Source organism: Manacus vitellinus, unplaced genomic scaffold (genome assembly GCF_001715985.3).
Source record: "Manacus vitellinus isolate BGI_N305 unplaced genomic scaffold, ASM171598v3 scaffold_3_pilon, whole genome shotgun sequence".
In the NCBI taxonomy this organism is placed as follows: domain Eukaryota; kingdom Metazoa; phylum Chordata; class Aves; order Passeriformes; family Pipridae; genus Manacus; species Manacus vitellinus.
Window position 1 is genome coordinate 43,584,786 of NW_021940535.1, and position 22,370 is coordinate 43,607,155.

A 22,370-nucleotide genomic window follows, 5' to 3' on the forward strand; every position below is an offset into this window, starting at 1 on the left:
AAACCATTGCGATAATAAAACTAATAATAATCAAATCCCAAAGAACTTTGAGCTTGGTGGAGGTTCATATCTCATCTGAATAATTTTCCTCTCACAGAATACGCACATAGTAAACAATGGCAAAACGTCCTCTGACTTCCAGAAAGTCAATACCACTCACCAGTGAGCCACATCATTCAGAATACTACTTAGATCTGTATTCAGGATTTAGGTGGTTCTCAGTAGCAGGAAAAAGCTTGATGATGTGATATCTTCCATTTTTTTTAAGCTTTTAACATTATGTCTATGATGAACATTTGCCATCTGCATTTGTTAGAATGTGATAGGCAGGATCCCTGGTTGATACAAGTCAATGTTGTTCTGATTTACACTATATTAGGTTTGGCTCTCTGCCTTTTAAATAAAAAGGGAGCTCAGATATTGTTGTAAGTACTGCTGTGAGCTATTTTTACTTAGTCAACCAAGAAAAAATATCACTGTTCTAAATAGAGAGAGTTTTAACAAGTCCTGAGTAGGTACTCCAGGGCTGTGAAAAATCTGTTTCTTCTCAGTGAGCATCTGGAACCCCCAGTGGAGCTCTGGCCTGTTCCCATACGCTTTTCTTCCAGCAATAACACTGGAGAGTGGTAGTTTCCCATCAGCTCCGCAGCGCAGAACTGTAACCTCAGGAAGGAGTGAATAAACATCATTGCCAAGCAGCAGCTCCTGAGGAGAAGGGTGAAATTTCACGTGTTTAGTTCATGTGGAGAAAGGAATGTTGACCAAGTTCATCTGAATGATTGGAAAAATATCCTGGGCTTCACTAAAATTACTTTCTCCTTCTAAGGGCTTGACAGCCACTTTCTGTTTCATGACAGCAACATTTTCCAACAACAAAATCACCAAATAATGCTGAAGTAACCTTATGGAAAAAATTATTAAGCAACTGGCTTATAATTAGCTAAACAAAAGAGACACTTTTTAAGACACACTTTACATTGCGAGTACTGGATAAGACTGTAATTTGTGTTTTATCAGACAGCCTGTGCGCCTAAACACAATGCCAATTTAATATTCAAAAACCTATTTAGTGTTTCGAGAGCAAGATGTTGATATCCTTTACACTTATTAAAATCAAGCTAATGCAACTAAATGTTATTATTTAATTAATAACTTCACAAAGCAAGAGATATTAATGTGTGCAACAATGCCTTCTAGGAGATAATGCATTTTTCCAAGTGGGACCTCTGAAAGGATACAAACGTACTCGTCTGAAACTTGGAGTAAAAAAAATATTAAGACAACTAAGAGAAAAAAATAGGGAGACAGTAACCAGTGAAAGAAAGGGAAAGAGAGAACAGATATGATAGAAAAGGTTATATATAGTATGGAAAATCAGTTACAAGGATTTGAAAACATCTGGAATACATTTCTGGAATGTCTCTGAAAAACAAAGTAAACCACAGGAGGAAAGTCAGACTAAGCGTTACTCAATTCTTTTCTTCCTTTCCTTTTTATAGAGGGGGAGATGCAAAAAATGTTTGATGTTAATGGAAAAATTCCTTCCAGTATATGTGTTCTGCCTTCATAGGCCTCAACTGAGTAAGCACAAGCCTAATTTTAAACATTTCAACAGCTCCTTAAAAATCAATGGGATTATGCTTGTGTTAGAATTAGGGGTATAAAAGGGCCTGAGTGAAAACCTCTTTCCTGTGTTTTTGATGAGGTTTGGAACAGGCCGGCTCCAAGTGCCTTGCCTTCAATGTCCTACACCTTGAAATCTGCAGATTTAAAAGTGTCTTTTTCTAGCTGAACAAGAGCTATAGAAAGACTAAAGTCCAGTGAAGCACAGTTTCGTCCTTGTTCAAACTCAGTATGCAAAAAGTTTTAAGGGTGGAGAGGTTAGCAAAAGAAAAAGTTTGCAAAGTACCACTTAAAATAACCATCAACTTCTTCTATGAATGAAAGAAGCATCTAAAAGTAAAGATTTTCAGATCTGTAAACTTGATATAGGTGACAGATTATACTTAATTTTGCAAGTATACTTTGTGTTGTTCAAAATTTAATTGCCGTGGCTGAGATATGTATCCACCCTTAAGAAAATGTAGCAATTCTGATGTTAGCTACAAGTCAAGGTTTTTATCTAAAACAATGATTTGAACCTCCTCTATCCTATTCTTGTGAAAAACAAAACAAAAACAATAAAAAAAGAAGTGTTACTCAGGAAGAGGTTGTGAGTGCATCAGCAAAGTTGATGTCAAGAGAAAGGGATCAGGCCCAAGGAGGTCTTCCAAGCTGGAGAGTTTGCAAAATACTGTGAATTCTGGACCTGAAACAAGCTGATGTATTCCAAAGACAGTAAGTTTGTTCTGAAAAACAAATAAAAGTAGTGCAAAAGTAACACTCTAGGGAACTTTGTATCTTCTTACTTCCCACGCTCCATTATTCCCAACCGAGTGTCCCCTCATGGAATTGCTCAACTCTTATGATCCCTTAAAAACAAGGATGTTCTGTTATCAGCAGTAGGAAAGGGTTATCTTTGTGACCATGCTTGCTAAGGCCATATTTTGATTTTAGCCAACTTGAAAACAGAGATCTGATGCATAAGCATTGTAACTGACCTTAGTGGTGATTCCACACCATCATCCGTGTTTGAACCCAGGCCAGTCACAGCATTTGTAAAGAGAGGAGGCATTCTTCAATGCATCTGAATTTTGTATTCTTCTTCCCTAAATGCCTTACAATTAGTATCCAAAAGAAAAAAAAATTCTGCCTTTTAGACAATTACTTAATACATCAGATTTTTCTTTTTATTTTTTTTTGGAAAATGACATTTTTAATCTTTAATATTATAAACCAGGACACTGTATCAGGTGGAATTAACCACCTTCCATCAAATATGTCTTATAATAAGGTTTTCAGTCCTTAAGAGAAGAACCCAGAACTTACATGGATTCCACATACATAGAAAATTTCTGTGGAAGTGATGAAGTCACTTCTGCACAAAATCTGAGAATTAGGATGTTCTCCCAGGAAAAAAATAAAATTAAAAAAAAAAAAGATAAAAAAAGGGTTATGGATCAATTCCCTACTTATTCTCCAAACTTCCTGAATGATGAAACAACAGTGTCATCTGAAGGGCTGAAAATGACAAACAGATTTATTTTGATATCAGCCAAGATAGTGCAGAAGACAAGTCAAATTTCTCTGGCCTGAAAGAGACAAAAAGTTTAACTACTTTGTGGTTAGAGTTCTCATAGGAAAATCTCAGTAATTCAAACGTTGTCAAGTATATTAAGCTGAAACTGCATAAAATTTATAAGGAGATGTTCTGTGGTCAGCTGTAATCCAAATGAAGATGTTTCTTATAAGTTCTTTATTAGTATCCTTTTCAAAGTTGCCAAAAGATAAGGTATTGAACACTTTCTATTAGATCTTATTTTGACAATACATCACTAAATATTTCTAAAGAACAAAGCATAACTGTGCAATATTTTAATCAAATATTTTCCTACCAAAATAATCTTTATGTATTCAATTCAGTAACAGAGCCTGGACATAACAATTAAATAACTACAGTGTAGTTTTATTCAACTTGACAATTCCAATTATGGACCCTTTTACCCAGGATTTTTGGTGATGTATGTTTAAAAGAGACAGGTAGGCAAAGTAGTGTACTCAGGGCAATCTTACTTGAAATGCAAATTTAATTTGCATTATTGATAGACAAAAAAAGTACAAAAGGTTTAATGGAGTTTAATGAGCACGTCTTGTGAGTGCACCATATTCCCAATAGCTTGTGTCTATTATCTCAGCATTATAGTAATCCTAGGAGTCTGTTAGTAGAAATGGGTGAGCTTTTCCCTTCTTCTGCCTTTCTGGCTTTTTCATCCAGTGCTTTTCTATTGCCTTTGGAAGAAATAGCAGCTTCTCAACTTTCCTTCCACTCACTGACTCCCACTGTGAATCCTGCTTCAAACTATAAAATACAATCACAATGGGCATGAAATTCTCTTTCTCATATCCATTTGCCAGGTGCAGTAATTGCACGGTGAGCATGAAACACCAGGGGAATCCTCCTATAAGTGAGTATTGAATGGACAATAAGCATAAATGGCAAAATCATAATTCTCTGATCCTAACACTCCTGTCCTTTCTGTGCATTAACTAAATTATTTCTTCTTCTTATCTACTACAGAATGGGTGATTATATGTTCCAATAAAATGATGTATTGAAAAATGTAATCTTCATGTCAATTCATAATCAGTTAGGACAATCTTTAATTCTCATGATGTTTTTGTTAGTGGTAAGTGGTGCACAAAAGCAATTTACATTTATAGGTCACTTCCATGATAGCCTAGATTACTTATGATTTCTGCCACTGGTACTTGTGCCTGTTATCTGTTGATATTTCTGCTGCCCTCACTTATACTTTTCAAGAAAATAACGTGTTTAAAAAGTAGAAAATAATAAATACACTTATGTAGGATCTTTTATGATGAAAATTTAGTTTATTAAATTAATGAAAATGGACATGTATATATGTTATATTTTCAATCACCAAAAGATACAAGAATAGAATGGTACATCTCTGTGTGCTAACAAAATTTCTGTGGAAAGTAGTTTCTTTTCAGGGAATAACAACAATAGAATCTTTTATTTCTTTGGAAATGTCTTTTTTTTTTCTTAATAAGAATAACAAGTGTTGGAAAACTAAGTTATTTTTTTATTAAGAAAGTAGCTATTTCGGAGGTGTCAATAGTATTTATAGAACTGTAATTATATCAGATTTTCATTCCCTTCTCTGAATTGTTCATTATGGTAAAATGTGTTAACAATACTGTCTCACTAAGGGGAAAATGCTGTGATAACATTGTCTGATATGTCATCTGACTGAAAAATATGTGACAGAAGAATATAGTCGTGGTTTTAAAAGTGCACAACCATTCAAAATCTAAAACTTTAGACAAAAATCTTTACTTTTCAGCTGAAAATTATTATTCTTTATTTTTTCCTTTTTAATTAAATATGGGAGCATAGTTGAATATTTTCACTAGGGATAGGTGAAGGAAACATCTACTTGAAGACAAATGAAAATTCCTGACAACTCTTTCTTCAGTATTTGGCCGCTGTTATTCATTCAGAAACTCAGTGAATTGAAGAGACAGACATGCTGCAAGTGTCGTGTTAATCAGCAATAGTGCTGTAGAGCTAGTGGCAGTACATATTAGATTGGAAATGAATTACACAGTAGAAGAATGTCAATGAGAAAAGCTGAAGCCTACAGGACTGGCTTTTATTTATTTGTAGTATGAATTTTACTTGATCATTCACGTTCTACAATTAAACAAATTAAACAAGACTTCAGCTCAACTTGAGTTTAATGGGAGCAATATCTCGTACTGGGGATAAAGCTGAGACAATATTGTCCTAGATAATATTATATAATGTTTTTGGAAAACATTGCATTAAAAATTAACCAAGAAAGAGGCACTGACCTATTATAAATTTTGGGGTTTCTGTCAGTTAAATGACTTCTGCTTCAATAACTCTCATGTGAATTTGGCATCTTCTTACTGGTGATAAGACCATTTATCCTGCTTTGGTTACTTTGACCCTTGAAAAGGAAACTCATATCAAATATGTTCAATTTCTATATTATTTCTCAACAGGCAGTATAGATTTGTTGGTTTTTAGTCACTGATTCACTCCCACAAAATGAAGGAAACTCTTAGTACAGAGCCAGAAATACTGTTGGCTTTTTTTCTTACACTTAATTTCTTACACTTCTATTTCTTTAATTTGCTCTTTCTGGAATGACAGAATTTAGTAGGACAATCTAAATTAAAATGTGCAATTCATTATTATCCAGACTTCTTTATAACTTTATTAATTTTGAATAAATTGCAATAAGCACAAAATAATTCCCTTAGAAATGAAGTAGCTGATACTTTACATTCATTACAGCTGTGAAGTCTTCAAGGTAGATGAGTAATAATTTTTCATTCTCAACAATAGTTGTACAGAGAATGCTTGGAGACTCGCAAAGGATGATTAACAGGCTGTGCATTCCAATCTATTGGCATCATGCTACTAATCACTCCAAAAAAAGTTTGCCACTCACTACGAACGAAGAAAGAAATGGAAAGACTTGACATTTTGCTCAAAATATCTGCTTTCATAACCATTCATTTTCAAGTCAAGGCCAAGAGTTTTTAAAAAAAAATGTGTAAGTCTACAGACTATATTTACCATAATTGTATATTGTGTCTGAACTCAAGCTTTTTCATTAAAAATACAAAATATTTCAAAACTAGGACACAACTACTAATACAGTCACAATAACTCATGGGGAGTATTTGGACCCACACATAAAGTTCTATTATTAAAATGTTTGGAAAGTATCACTGATTGTGAAAAACAAATAGCCTTATTTTCTTTTTTGTTTGTTTGCTTTGGTTTTGTGTTTAGTTTTGGTTTTGCTCTCTTTTTGTTACATTTTTTACTATTTAATGTTTTGTTTTATGTATAACACTAGCATGAATAAAACTAATAGGATATGTTTTTCCTAAATTTTAAACCCCCTGCAAGACTTGTAGGAAACATATGTAGTAAAATTCAACAGTGGGTTTGTTAATCAGCTCATTTTTACAAAATTGTTTCTGTAGTGTGAACCCAAAAAGCTCAGAAATTAGTATTGTCATTGACTTTGAGTTACATTACTTCTCCCAGACTACAATTTAGAATAGAAGAAAAAAAAGGAGGCAACTCTGCAAATATGAGTTGTATTTGAGAGGTTATGGAATAGCTGAAAAACTGTTAAGGCACATACTGGGCAGCAGTTTCCTCTGGACAGACTGAAGCTGCAATTCATGCAAAGATTACTGCTAACATCTTAAAGAGGATACAATATGAAAGGTTTATGTACAGCCCTACTCAGAGCTCCTATAGTGGCTTTATACTCATAATGTATGTTACAAAAGTATTTAAATAAAACAACTCTTAGTTAACATGTCTGACTTTAAATTCAAAGATGATTTGGTCTAGAGAGGCACTTTGTTCAGTAGTATGTGTTGGAAATGTGCCAATTTACAGTTTTCTCAGAAGAATATTTTTGTGAAAATCAAAGAAAAGACAGAGATATAAACCTGGAAGATAGTTTCAAATGCAATTTAAAATTAATAATGGAAGGATTTGAGATGTTGCAGTGGCTTTCAGGAACCCTGCTACAACCTACCTCAGGTGCACCGAACAAGTTCAAGTTGTTACAGCTTCAAACAAATCTCAGATCTCTGAGCTTCTTGATTACAGCCCGAAAATATTTACATTGACTTTGTGAAAATAACAGGACTGTCCACAGAATTTCTGTGGGAAGATGCTTGACTTGGAATATTAAATTTCCTTAGAAACATCTAGGTATTGATTTTGCATAGAGCCCTTGGTAGGACTGGTTGTTTCTCAAAATATTTCATTAGACATTGATCACTGTGATCTATGAGTTAAATGAAAAATAGAGTCTGCAGGTTTTCTATCCATACACAGAGCCATTATCAATATCATCTGGAAGTTGTAGTCCACTAACACATTCTATATGCGTATTTTGTGACATACAGTTCTTATAAATAATGTAAACATTCTACCCAGGAGGGAATGGTCTTTTTAAGAGTATTTACTACAGCTGGTTAACTACAGGAAATCCTCTTTTAAAAAATGCAAGAGATTCCAGTTTTAGTGCTGAATATTCAGAATTCTTAATACTGCCATAAACAACTAGTTGCAATAGTGGTGCATGAAGCACTTACTTTCTTTAAGTGCTTTCTTTAAGGGTGTAGAAAACTTTCTATACCTGTAAAGGATAAGACCTAGAAGCAATGGATATATTCAAGACTTATGCCTAAAAATGTGGTTAAAAGCACTCTTTCAACTATTTAGAAAAGTGAATAAGCACATGAACTCTCACAAACTCTTTTCCACAGTAATTCAGAGGAAAATATGAATGACAGCTATTCCTAGAAAAATATTCTCAGGAAAAAAACCTAATGGATAAACTTCTCAATGAAGGTAATGACTTTAATTAAGAAAGATTCCTCTGTAATAAAGAATGAGATTTTTTTAATTGATGTGGGTTTTTTTTCAATTGATGAAAGCATGTCTAGTTTTTTCATTACTATTGTAACCAGCAAAATATTATTTACAAAACTTTACAGAATATGTATACATAAATATATTTTTAAGATTATTTGGAACTTCCTGTTCAAAACTAAATATTAAAGGGAGATTTTTCTCCTGAATTTTGTCACTTGTGTGTCTTGCAGATTTATTAGGATCTGTTGAATATCTCTAGATTAATTTTTATGTTTTCACTTCTTTTACCAAAACTCAGGATACTTACCTGTTCCTTCTCCCATTTGCACTGTCTTTATATTTTATTTTATTTATTTCTATTACTTATGGTGAAATTTATATGTTACATAAAATTCGAGATAGCATTAAACATTACCATCTACATTTGCAAATCCGTACTAGGATCTTATTGTAACCTCAGATGAGTAAAATCACCATCACAAATAAAACAGGGCAGATGTCAGTAGAGTTCTATGCATTGTATATTACAGGGATTGAATGAGTTAGTTTTATAGAATACATATTGGAATTAAGAAACCAAGAAAAAAATCTGATTTGTCGAAGTGGTCTTTTATTTAGATCTTTACCAAAATTATTAATGAATTTAGAAGTGTGGTGGGGGGAATTCAGCGTTCAAGAGAAAATTTGATTTGCTGTTTATTTCTGTCCTTCTCTCTTCCTTGTCCGGTAAAAATCACAGGACTCAATATTTACTACTGATTCATTTCTAAGTACGATTCAAGATGTGGTTGTTGTGTACTGCAAAGATCTTAAATTTATGGAATTTCTGCATGTGCAGTGTGTCAGCTTTACTGTGACTTTCAGCATGTTTGGTTGTTTTGTTTTTGTGGTAAGTGGCTCTTTATTGGAAAATGTTGCCTTAAAATAAACTAAATTAACAACTACCTCTTTTTAACCACCTCTTTATATACTTTATCAGAACACATAGAATTTGTGTCCATTTATACATAAAATTTCTTTTCTTGCTTTTGTACCTTTTCTATCAAACATGCTTTTTAAGTTTCCCAAGGCAGCTTCAGATCATAACCAGAACCATATCAACTGACTTAGCAACATTTTCAATAACAGTATTTGTTTTCTTAGGAACTTCCTTGTTAGTGCTTCAAAGTGCTTTATAAAACCTTAAATAGTACAGTCTACTGGGGTTAAAATTTCCTTTGTTTGTTTAGGTACTTCTCCCCTCTTCCTCCCCTCTCCCCAGAGATACAGGCTAACTAGCGAGCAAAGGAGGAAGAGGAGACTGTGGTCGTGCCTCTCCCTCAGCCCTCATTAGGCACAGGGCATGTGTGTTCACATGTCACAGGTCATAATCCCAGGAAATGCCTTATAACCCCCTACCCTCCATTAGGACCAATCCTGTACCAATTCTGTATCTATTCCTGTCTCAATGATGATTGCAGCAAACATATTTCACTTCTAATTATCATTTATTACCTATAGCTGATATAGCAAAACAGAAAAGTTTCAGCCGAGAATAATGCTGTGAAGTGAAGAGTGAGATTGGTCAAGTCAGTTTTCTGCTAAAGGTACAGTATTACTGATGCCTTAAGGTCCATCTGGTCTTTTTTTGATTTTTCTAATTTTTATAAGCTTTATAAGTAGTTAGATAGCAGAATTAAATTCAGAAGCAGCAGCATTTCATTCCCTCACCCTTAGCACAGAAACTCTCCAACCCTATTACCCCATTCTATGCTCCCCATATGAATTCTACCCCTTGAATTCCAGTAGAAATGTTTAGTCTCTCTTTAAGATAGACCTATTCTATTTAGAGAACACGTGTACCTTAGCCTAAACCGCAGAACACGGTCAGAAACTTGGTGACCGTGTACCCCTTGTACTCTGAAGAAGATGAAGATTGATGAAGAGATGGTCTTAAAGATCTCAGCCCCAATTCCCAAGGGGTGTGATCGAGGGTGGTCCAGAGCAAAAGCCAGTGGGTGGACGAAACCTGAGGTTGAACAGACAATATTATAAATTGTAATGTCTGAGACAGAGGGGTGTGCGTGTCTTGTAATCTTATGTCTGGGCACAAATTAAAATCCTTTCCTTATCTCACCTTCAAAACTAAATTGCCTTGGAGTTTTTTCTCCCTGAATTTTCTTTTAGGCATCATTATTTTTTGGTCACTAAAAAAATATTCACCTGTTGCAAAGGATAGCATTATGGGAAAATACATTTTTTTTTCCCCTTGTAAAGAATAACTTTAATAAAAGTAAAGTGGTTGTAAGGTTCCCATAATGTGATAATCAAAGATAGGTTGGTAGACTACTTTTCTTGCAGGGGTAGGATTTTTGCTATCTAGATGAAAAATGAACATCTGGAAAAAACTGGCCCTGTGATCCTGAGAGGTCTCGGGAAGTGCATGATCCAAAAATGTTCTCATTGCCCAAAGGCCATAGAGATCTGGATATCTGTAGGACAACAGTATTTGAACTCCTTCCTGTTTTCAGAGGGGATGGCAAAATGGGTTGGCACTTGAGGAGATTGCTCACAGGGTTCTCAGGAGGTTTACAAAAAAGTTAGAGATGGCAGCTACTTCATGTAAGAGCTGGGCAAAGACACCTGAACAGGAGAAAGCACGGAGATGGAGAGAGGAAATAAACAGGGAAACAGAGAGAGAAACTGGGAGTTGATGGGTGTATAAATGCTTTGTGTCTAAGTTCAAATAACTAAGTTTGAGCAACTCTGCTTTTAGAGCATGCGGAGGGAATTAAGCATTTTGACATCCCTGAATAGACTGCTGGACAGGTTAGCCAGACTTCTCCCCATTAACTATGAGAAAGCCCAACGGACTTCTTCAGATTGAGATACCTAAAACTGTGTGAAAAAACTGAGAAATTAGATAAACCCAATGCTAGATTGCCAGATTTCCCCATACAGACCTGTCTTTATGATTTAACTACATTGCATTTTTTTCCTAAGAACCTGCTTCCTCCAGTACAATGGCAAACAGCAGCTTAGGAATAAATTAGGATCATGCAGGAAATCAGTGTGTTGCAAATTGGCTTCTTGCCTATTACACAGAGAAGTCCAAAGTTGTGTAGTAAATGTAGCAAGAGAAATGTTGAGAAAGGATGGTTTAATCATTAAGACAATTGAATGCTGTGAGAATACACATCTTGGCATCAATGACTTTTCTGATGGAGACAAGCAATTCACTTAAATCAAATTTTTCAGCAGTAGCCACTACTGTACATTGCTCATTTTCTGACTACTCAGTTTGGGTCATATGGGGCCAGGTTTTCCAAAACTGAGTACTCACAGCTGCAAATGAAGTCAGTTGTGTTTGAAAAGTGTTGTAAAATGTGTTGTTTTTCCTGAGAATGTGTGCTTTAAATAGGGGATCTAAAATAATTTTATAAAGTTGACAACATTGAAGTTTATCTGAGCCTCAGCTCTCTGTTCGTAGTATATGAATAATAGCTCCATTAAACTCTCAGGGGTAGTGTGAGGTGAAAATCACCTCTGGGGTAAATTATGTCACCTCCTCACATCAAAGATCACAGAAATAGCTATAATGACCTTATATTTCTTTCAGAGGCTAGCTAGTATGCTCTAAACAAGTTCTAGAGCCACACTGCAGCAGAAGAATAGGAATAAATATTTAATAGCAATCATTCACTGTGTTAGGCTTGGAAAAAAAAAAAATTTAGCTTGAATCTCTAACTGACACACACACATGGACAGATCAGATAGAGATTATACTGATGACTCCTCTCCTGAGGCTCCTAAAAGTGTAATATTCTTTTCATTTTCTTTCAAAATTATATATTTGGGTTGTGGTACTTGTGGTACAAACCTTTCTGAGGTTTTGGAGGTGGAAGACCAGAGGTGATTTTATTTTAATTTTTTTGCCTGGAATTTCAGTTCCGTTAAGGATTGTGGTCATAAGATTTGGAGAACTCAGGTCCCAAATCCCTTTTCCACTCAGATTAATGGGAAAAGCACGAAAGGGATTTTGCCTTCTCTGCAACATGGCAACAATCAGAGAGAACCAAGGGAATGAAACAATTCTGGAACTGGAAGTGGAACAACCATGTCAGCACCCAACCCAGGCTTCCTGCCAGCTGTAGGAAACATACAGTAATCCTTGGGTTTTGTTTGGGACCGGGGAGGCCTCATCTGAAATCCAAGCACTGATTTGGACACCACTCTCCAGGTGAGGTGCAGAGACAAGCCAGAGCTGAACAGTAAGTTGGAGAAATACTGGGAAGAACCGGCATTGTGCAGCCTAAATGAAGGGAGGTTGAGGGAGTTAGTGTAGCAAATGAGTGTTTTAGGTCACTTAAAGGATCACTGACAAATGTATTGGCAAAAGCAGGTTTAATAAAAAAGTGAAAGCAGGACAAAGTGAGTTGGCAAGGTTCTCTCTACTACTTACTGGATGGTTAAAGCACAGAGAGAAAAAGCAAACGAAATCTGAAATAAATCAGTCTAAAACAAAATCCACACAAAAATTATCTATGGTAGGATGAGGAGAAGGGAAGGGTAAGGATAGAAAAAGGTAAGGATAAAATGGAATAAGGGAGTCCCTCCCCTTGAGTCACAGAGTTCAGAGTAGACTCCCGTTCTAAACTGATCCCGTTGAGGCCTAAAGGTTTAATAGCACTTAATAGACAGCTTAAGGTAAACAATTTAACAAAAGGTTCCATAGAATTGACTGTAGCACAACTGTAACCCACTTATAGGCCAAACTTATTTACAAATGTAAAGTAATTAAGAATCTAGGAATGTTTGCTGTAGCATATTCAGACTCACAAGCACACAGAACTAAAGAAATATGTACAAGGTATATGGTTGTGAAAAATTCCCCTCAAGATCAGTGAAGTACTCAGGTTGGATGCCTTTGCATCTTCTCAGTGGGTGAAAGGTTTATCCTCGAGGATTGGAGGTATCAGCCCAGGCTCTGTCATCATTTGGTGGTGGTCATACAAGTATAACAAACTTGAGAGTTTTCTAGTTCTGAGAGGCATCCCACTCAGAGGGACATGTTGGTTGCAACCCATTGTGGTCCAGGAGAGCTCAAAGGGTCTCACTTAGAACTTCTGTTTATAGGGTCACAAGAGAGTTGGTTTTAGTCATATTAATTTTTTATCCTGACTGCAATTCAGGTAGGTAACTTTCTTTGAACATTTGATAACAAAAATGTTATTCCACTTGAGTTATCATTCAGGCAAGAAAGATAAGTTTCCCAGGCTGTTCATTAAAAAAAAGAGGAGCTCAATAGACAGCACTGTTTCCTGAGAGCAGTGTTTCTGATAAGCTCAAGAGAAGTTGAGCCCAGGTGCTGTTCATAAAGGCCCAGGTCTAATGAGCATTTCTGAGATCACAGTGTGGCCTGAGGGGGGAGGTGGGGAAGGCACCACCACAGTTGGGGTTTAGGGTCTGAGTACTGAATACATAACATTCTGCTACAGAAGAGTGGAAGAATTTATTCTCACTTTGCAAGGCAAACCCAGTAAGAAATACATGAAATTAAATTTCAGAAGGACCTGGTTTAGATATCAGGAATAGCGTCTAATGTAAGCAAAGCACTAGCAGTGCCCATGGCACTTTGGGAACTTCTATTACACTAAATTCTTAAGAAAAAGTTATAAAAGTTTCTCTTGATGGCCAGAGGGATGGATGAGGTGAGCTGTCCAGGACCTGCCAAACTTATCATTCCATACTTCTCTGTTTCAGCTGTAAATCTTCTCAAGTAAAGTAAATTAACTTATGTTAAAAGCTGCACTGTTATGATGATAATGTTTCAAGAATCCTTGATACTTTGTAATGGAACTGCAGAGATATGAGCTATTGCATCCTGTAATTACCTTCAGTAGTTTAGGAGCTATCACACAGAATTAAAGCTGTTGCAAGTTAGTTCCAGAAACACTTCTGAAAAATATCCCTGTATAGTGGCTGTTAACACAAACTGCTATTAATTAGTAGTTTGTAAGAAGAAATAATATATATTTACATGAAGCTATTGATATACACACATTTATATGTACAATTATGTAAACATAACAGATCCTTTGAATGGGAATCAGGGCTGAGCACTAGCATGATATTTGTTTATACTGTTCTGGCCAAATATAGTTTATAAACAATATAATAATTAGGGAGGGGGAAAAAAATCTCGAAAATGCTTTCACATTTTGGTGCATGCATGGTGTTTTATACCAAGATCTCCCTCAACATAAGCAGTGGGTATTGAGTTTACATTTAATAATGAAGAAAAAGAGAGAAAATGCAAACCAAAAAACTCTTACAAAAATGTTTCTATATTATGAGCGCAGCATGTGTTAAGGCAGTTCTGTCTTCTCTAAGTTCACACAAAGCAAAGGAAAACCATTGCTTGAGTTCAGTCTCTAGTTTAGTATTAACTGACCATGTCAGGGCACTCCCCTGAAATCAGCAGCATTTATTTGGTTGTACAAGACAGCAGTATTCAAGTATGTTAAAGCTAGAGAGCAAACTAATGAAGGGAAATAAGCTACACACATTTCATGGATGGAAATTTATTTCATAAACATAAAACCGTGCTTTCAAAATGCGTTTTACTATTTTATTTGTATGTACAATCTATGCTTATATTCATGAAATATGTGTGAAGCCCTTCAGAGAGACTTTTGTTATGTGAAAGACATTTCTTTAGTCACCTCTAAAACCTTCTGCGGAGTTTCCGGTGTTCACTGTTTTCTGTTTTTAGGGAATCTCACTGTGGTTAGAAGTTAAATTTGCCTCCATTGTTGCTCATTTTAGCTTCTTCTGCCTTTCTCAAGTAAGTAACTCTGAAAGCACCTAATCAGTTGGGCAGCATCCTTCTAAGTGAATTTTTGCCCTCTGAATACAAGACAACCTGATATACTCATTCTTTGCCTGGCTTTTAGTTCAAAATTGAATCTTGAGCACTTAAAATTCACATATGTTTGATAATATATCACTTAAAGCTATGCACTATTCTTTTGGAAACACTTCATATTTCCTACACCTTTTCACTCTGTCAAGATTTCACAGAATTGCAGAATGGGTCAGAAGGGACCACAGTGGGTCATGTGATCCAAACTCCCAGCTCAAACAGGCTTATCCTAGAGCACAGTGCACACGATTGGGTCCAAATGGTTCTTGAATATCTCCAGTGAGGGAATCCACAACCTCTATGGGCAATCTGTTCCATTGCTCGGTCACTTGCACAGTAAAATTTTTCCTTATATTCAGGTGGAACTTCCTGTGCATCAGTTTCTGCCCATTGCCTCTTATTTCACTGAGTAAGCACTGAAAATGTTCTTTCATGAGACACTCTATTTCTGTCACTGCCTATTTTGTTTATTGTGTCTCTACCTAATTCAAATGGAACTGAGATAAACTAAAATACAACACTAGTATATTCAGCATTACATGAACTCTCCTTGAGCAATTGTGGTGAATAGACAGTTAAATAACTAAATAAACCTCAGTCAGAAGGTGAAAGAAAACATTTACTGCTTGTCCTTGGGGAACTGGTTCTAAAAACATGAAAGGAAAAGCTTTTATAGGTATTTGAAAGTAATCTGCTCCAAAGATAAGACTAATGTTTTTATTTACTTATTTAAACAAGGTATTTCAGCAACATACAGTGTAAGAAAACTTCAAAAATGGTGCAAGTATTTTAAATTATGAAATCAAAATACGGTGTCTACCTTCAAACCCCTCTACCCTCAAACAGTTTGCTTTATTTGTAGCTAATCACAGTCTAATGAGGAATGTCCTGAGACACTGAAATCCACTTTACTATTAACATTACATAGGGAGTAGCAGTACGTCTTGAGTGTTCTGATGTGTTTATGAATGTGACCACTAGAGCTAAAATCAGTCTTCTCTAAAAAAAAAATTAAAATTAAAAAATTACAGCTGACACTATCAGGGCCAAGAGAGAACAGAGAGTTGAACCAACCAAAGTGAGATTTGCTTACCCTAATAACAGCATCTGGGATTTCTTATAGCCTCCTTTGCAGTCAGCACAGCATTTGGAGACCATCAGGTCTTGCCCAGTATAAGAGACTGAGCTGTGGGTGACCACCAGCTCCTGACTGGGGCTGGGGAAGCTGTGTCCCCTGTCTTGTCTGATGTCCAGAGAATGGCCTGGCTGTGCAGCTGTGTGCTGGCTGGGAAGGTACAACGAAGAGCTGGAGGTTGTTGCTTATATGTTAAAAAAAATATATGTAATCGGTGTTTGGCTCACAGCTAATAATTAGAGCTTCCCAGCTCTCCTAAAATGATAAGAAAGTTGAAAGATGTTAGTGTTGGCTTTGAAAGAATACAATTAACTCCGTGCTTTCCTTCAGTTGTTCCTTTTTGAAGTCCTTTGCAGAAAATGCTAAGCAATTTCCTTTCCCTTTTAACATCAATAACCCTACTTGGTAGAGGACTTTGTTTAAATAGTTTTCTGCTGTCTGCAAAAAAAGTCAAAGGAAAATAAAGTTAATTAACTGAATGAAAGTGTGGCTGAGTAAAAAGTGGGGATTAGTCAGTGTTGGTTCTTTGAAATGTTGATTGCATTTAGATACTTGAGCAAGACCTCTCTGACCTAAAAAACTGACACTGTGACTGACTTACTGCCAAGACCACTGGTTACATGGCAAGCCTCAGGCCAAGCTTGAATGACACAGTAGGCTCAAAATAAACTGTAACCTTCTCCTGTGTAACACTCTCGTTTCAATTTAGGTTACGTGAAAAGCAGAGCTTGCCAGATCCTTTCAGCTTTTACTGTAAAGCATGAGGGGTGGAGAAGGACAAATCTCCCTCTCCCTAAAAATTGCACGTGTGACTCAAACTCCAGGTTATCTGGATCTGGCTGTTATGAGTACCTCTTGGGAAGTACAAAAGTAACACTGACTGCAAAAATAGCTTCATTAAACAATGTGGTCTTTCCATTGCTTTCTAGAAAGGAGCAGATTTTTACAAAACAAGTTAATTTTCCTTGCACAAGCAGATCAAATGTGCTTTGTTCTACCTTAACTGTTTAGAAGGAAATATATACACAATAATTCAATTTAGGAGAAACACTGGATTCCATATTTTCCCCTAAGGTACAGAAGCATGCTTCAAAGGTGACACATCAGTGTTGTCCATGTGTTCATGCGGCTCAGGTAGTGAGATTTTTGGATATTTCCAATTTTCAAAGAATGAAAAGGTCTCACCTGCATTACAGAAGCCAAAATGGCTTCACACGTTATTCCGCAACTGTGAGCTGTCTTTCTCTGGGTATGGTAAAGTTTTCCTTCCCATAAGTGTTGAAAAGTGTATGATGAATTACTGAGAGGGTTTTCTCAAACACTAGCAGAAAAGTATCCAAAAGAAGGATCGGAAATTCAGGTCCTCCTGGTAGTACTGGAGGCAGGAGCACAACCATGCAGCAGGCTTTGTTGCTGTCCCTCTTCCCTAGATGTGAACTGCACTGTAAGACCATTACAACATAGAAAGCATCTTATTACCCAGAAGTTGCCACACTAATGTTTGTTGGTTAAAAAAAAAAAAAAGAAGAAGAAAAACCCAACAATTAAGGTTAGATAATGTAGCATGTTTGAGTTGCTTGGTGGAATAGTTAGTAATGGTATGCAATCCTCTGTTGCAACTGCAACATAGCCAAGACAATGTGATAAGCAATGGTGTGATTTTAAAGAAAATTAGTCTTGAAAGTAAGAATTATATTTTAATTTCTTAAACTACGTGTTTAAGGAATATTTAGTCAATAATTAACCCAGTGAGAAAAATTAAGTTTTGTAGTTTTCATTAAAGTGATGTTTCTGGACAGGATGCTGTATGCATTTGTCAGGCCAAAGTATAAAACCTCTCTGATTTCAACAGAAAAGAATGCTAATTGTGCATCTTCATTTTTGTTCAAGCAAGACAGTGTCTTTTTGTGATGTTAGTGTGGTTAATCAGAAATGAACCTAAAAAGGGTAAAAAGTAATAATTGGACCCTCAAATTATAATGTGACCTGAGACTATTAGAGTGCAGTATTAATGTGTACAGAGACTTCAGTTTCTTATGTCTTCATTTTAAAAAAAATTTCTTTTGCTTTTCTGTTTGTACTTATCTGCGTGTAGCTGAGAAATAAGAGGGTCTTTAATCACTGAGGACTGTATAATCCTTACCCAGTCACACAATCCATTGATGGTAAGTGAAGAAATGTGCCACAGGTCCGGCTTCGGATGCCTGGTGCATCCTCACCAGTATAATGCCATTTCATATGGCAACAGTGAAGCTATAACTGTGCAGCTCTTCTGGAAAAGATCAACATGAGTGGGTGTGGGCTATGCAGCAAAGTGAAATCACAACCAGAGCTATCTCAGAAATGAAACTAGAAACAGAAAATCTGAGACACAGCTTTTCAAAACTCTAACTTCCTCCTTCTGCAAAAGGGAAGTGCTGGAGGAATCAATATTAGAATAAAAAAGGCAAATAATGCAGAAATGGATGTTATACTGTCTTGGCTCCTGTTTTACTGTGTACTGATTGGCAAAACTCCTTGACAGAATTAACTTCAGCAGGAAAATCCAATGTAGGATTGATTTATAACTGTTGTATGAAGGGGCATCTGCCAGTTGTTGCCTCTGTGCTAATGTTCGTAATGTAATGTGATTTATTTTAGAGAGGGGAAAACTTGTGTGCCTACTGAATACAGACATAATTCAGACCAGCCCAACTCTCCAACTGTCTCAGAGATTGGCTTGATTGTAAAATTCATCTTGGTTTTAAACTGGAATCTCTCGAGATCAGGTTTGTCATATTTGATTGTACTAAACTGCTTTGTAAAAAAAAAAAGAAATATTGTTTCTCAAATTTCAGATCTAAATTGTCATTGGGGTGGGGATAGAGAAGTGGGGGTAGTTGTTTTTCAGAATTATTTTTTTAAGACCAGATGAAAATAGTATAAATTTCAGGCATCAGAGGTGAAATTTCCTGAAATCCCAAATTATGCAAAGTTTAGCACTTAAAATCTCACAGAGCTTTTAACTTCTGAAAGACTGTTGGATTTTTGCACAATGAAAAGTATTAGCTTAGGACAGGAGGTGTATGCCATGTTATATCCATCCAATATAAAGCGAGAAAATATTATTTTGTTGTTTAAAACTCCGACAAATCTTCACCAGGTCACTTCTGTTAATATCACTGCTTCTACATGAATGTTGTCCCATGAGTTTGGAAAGATATGTTTAACATATATGATTAAAATTAAACTAAAAATAATGCTATCCTCATCACAACATTTCCTGACCATGTAGTCAAGGCTGATTCAGATGAGAAAACCACATAATGAATCATCAGACTTGTTCCCTGCACTACCTAGGCAGGCCATGCTGCCTTTAATTTCAATTTTTACTACAAAATAATTCTTCCACATATGAGACAGACTGGAATAATAACTTGGTGTTGGGATTCGCTTTATTAAATCTGAGCTGGTCAACGTGGATTTCTTTAAAGTCAACCGAGACCTACAAAATATAGTCAATAAGAATTAAGGCTAAATTGATCTCACCATAAGGTAGGTAGTTACGCTAGGTCAGATGGATTGCTCCCTAAAAGAGAAATGCAAATTCCTCTGTATTGTTTACAAGAGTCACCAGAGGAGCAGCTGAGCTGTAGATGCTGCATTTTATGCCTCTGCAGCATCTGGGGTGAACAGTCTTCACAGTGTCAGATTTGCAGTACATCTGTCACATCTCCCTTTTCTCTCAGGTTTTAGAAACATTGTTAGAACTGAAAACCTCTGAAATCAAAAGTAATTTCTGGAATTTCACATCCAGGGGCTGGACGTTTTTGTAGAATTCTTCCAGAACTGAAATTTCCTTGTTAATTTTATCAAACATTTCAGCAACATCACTTGTTGCTTTATTAAATTTTGTAATTTAGTCAAATCTGATAATTTATATATTCCACTTTGAGTAATCTCCAAATCATAAGACCTGAGTACCCTTCTTTGGAGAATACTTTGTTCTTATCCCTATTTTACTTGAGCGTGTATGCATATTTGTATACACATAACTATATAACAATAATTATACAGAAATAGAGAATAATAAACCAGACAAAAATATGGACTAATTAGACATATAAAGTCTGAATTTTGTATGTATGTATATATATAGTTATACAAATGTTATCAGTTCTGTTTTTATTTAAAAGAACAATGTCACAGGATAAAAAAGAAATAACTAGATCGGGTAAGATGTCAGAGAATAAAATATAAGGAAATCTATTCAATTTTGACTGAATCTATAGAAAAACTTTAAAAACATAAAAGAAGGTAAACTTTGGAGTTATAGTCTCTTCATCAGTCTATGGGAAAGCAGAACAAAGAGATCAGAAAATGTATGCTTAAAGGATGATGATTCAGAGCTCATAAGGGAATATGTTATTGTAGTATGAGTATAAGGTCTATGGGAAATATTTTCCTTGGGAGAACAGGAAATGCCTGAAAAAACTAAACCACAGGGTGCATTAAAGAGAAATATTTCCCTGGGTCACCATTCCTTTTACAGAAGGAAAGAGGAATCTATTAAATCAGGAATGGACAGTAAGATCAAGGGAAATTAATGAACTGGAAGAGAGCCTTTTAGAGCTCTAGTAATGCTCAGACCTGTGCGCTGCTCTGAAATAGGATTCTGTTTTCCTGAAAACCAGTGATAACTTCATGCAGCTGCTCATTAGATAGTGCAGATAGCAGAGGAGAAATTGAAACCCTGGATGTGCTAGATTAGCATTTTCCCTCTATTTCCCCCATTTATTTTCCAGATGACATACTCTTTCCCTATTATGTTTTATTTATTTATTCCCCTTCCAACTCTATTAACCTCAGTGGAACAACACCAGAAATTACTATGGTCCATTGACTACAGAATCTTATTTGATATTGACTGTTTTCTTTAGGACGATTTGATTGACACAAATTATTGTAGCAGATGTGTATTGTAATTTGTAATGGAACATTTTATCTATTTGAATCCAGATAGTCTTTCTTCCACAGTCTCCATTTGTAACGCTCCTTATTGGGATCCTTGAATCTTTATTGTATCAAATAGCAGGTATCTGTAGGGGCAGCTAAGAGCCGTGGAGGATTAATGCACAGTCCTTCCACACTTAAATATTTTGATGTTTTCATTTTGTCCTAGGTCATCACTGGGAATGAAATTGGTCACCTAACTCTACTACATGTTTACAAAACTCAAGGAAGTTACATGGAATTTGATACAGTTATCAGTCTCACTTCAAAAGGGTACCAGAATTGAAATGATAGAAATCTTGTGGACCAGGATTGAGGTACTTTGCAGGATTAAAACAGATGTCTAACACTGAGCTCCACTACTTTTTTTTTTTATTATTATTCTTTCTTTCTCAAGCTCTTAATTTCTTCATCATAAATATCAAATATGTATTACATGTGTAGAGAATGTGGCAAAGGGAAAGGGATGTGGAAGGGATAATGCTTAATATTTGATTGTTTTGAGCGGGAGTCACAACACAAATCATTGCTTTAAAAAGTCACAGATATTGTATTAGCTTTTAGCTGAAGAGCAAGAAAAGCCTCATTCCTTAGTTTGATGCTTTGTGAACTGAAGTATGAGGCCTTCTTCTCAGGTGTTGATTCAGGGCAATGCATGCTCATGACATGGGGGTACACAGAATAGAAATCAGACTGTCTCAGGTAAATATGGCCTTCAGTTTGGCCACAGACAGCTTGTCTCTACGTCCAAGTAAACAGCATTTCAGGAAAAGACAACAGTATCCAGCTTAAATGCAAACAGATGTCAGGAGAGAGAGAGGCAGTGCATTGGGGCAGATGCTGCGCCCTGCCCTGGCAAAGACCCTGTGCTTCCCCACACCCAGGAGGTGCTGCTGGCCTGAGGCAAGGGGGGAAGACAAGCCCTAACTGCAGCTGAGAAATCTGAAAAAACGGTAAAACACCATGCTGATGGTAACCTGCTGCTTAGAAGAGCTCCTTATCTTAAACCCCACACTGCCCATCCTGCTGCCAAGGCAGCTGGGGAGCCCGTCCCCACAAACTGCTGCATGGGGCAGGCAAGCTCTCCAGGGCTGATGAGAGAAATCCTGGATCCCAGTGTGCTACACAGGTGTGGAAGAATTACTATGCACTATAAGTGATGAACAGCTTCTGACACATGACCAGGATGGAAATTGGAACAAAATGTTGTTTTGGTTTGATCTGAACTATAGCACTTTAATTCACCTGGCTTTCTCACAAAAATGAGAAAAGGA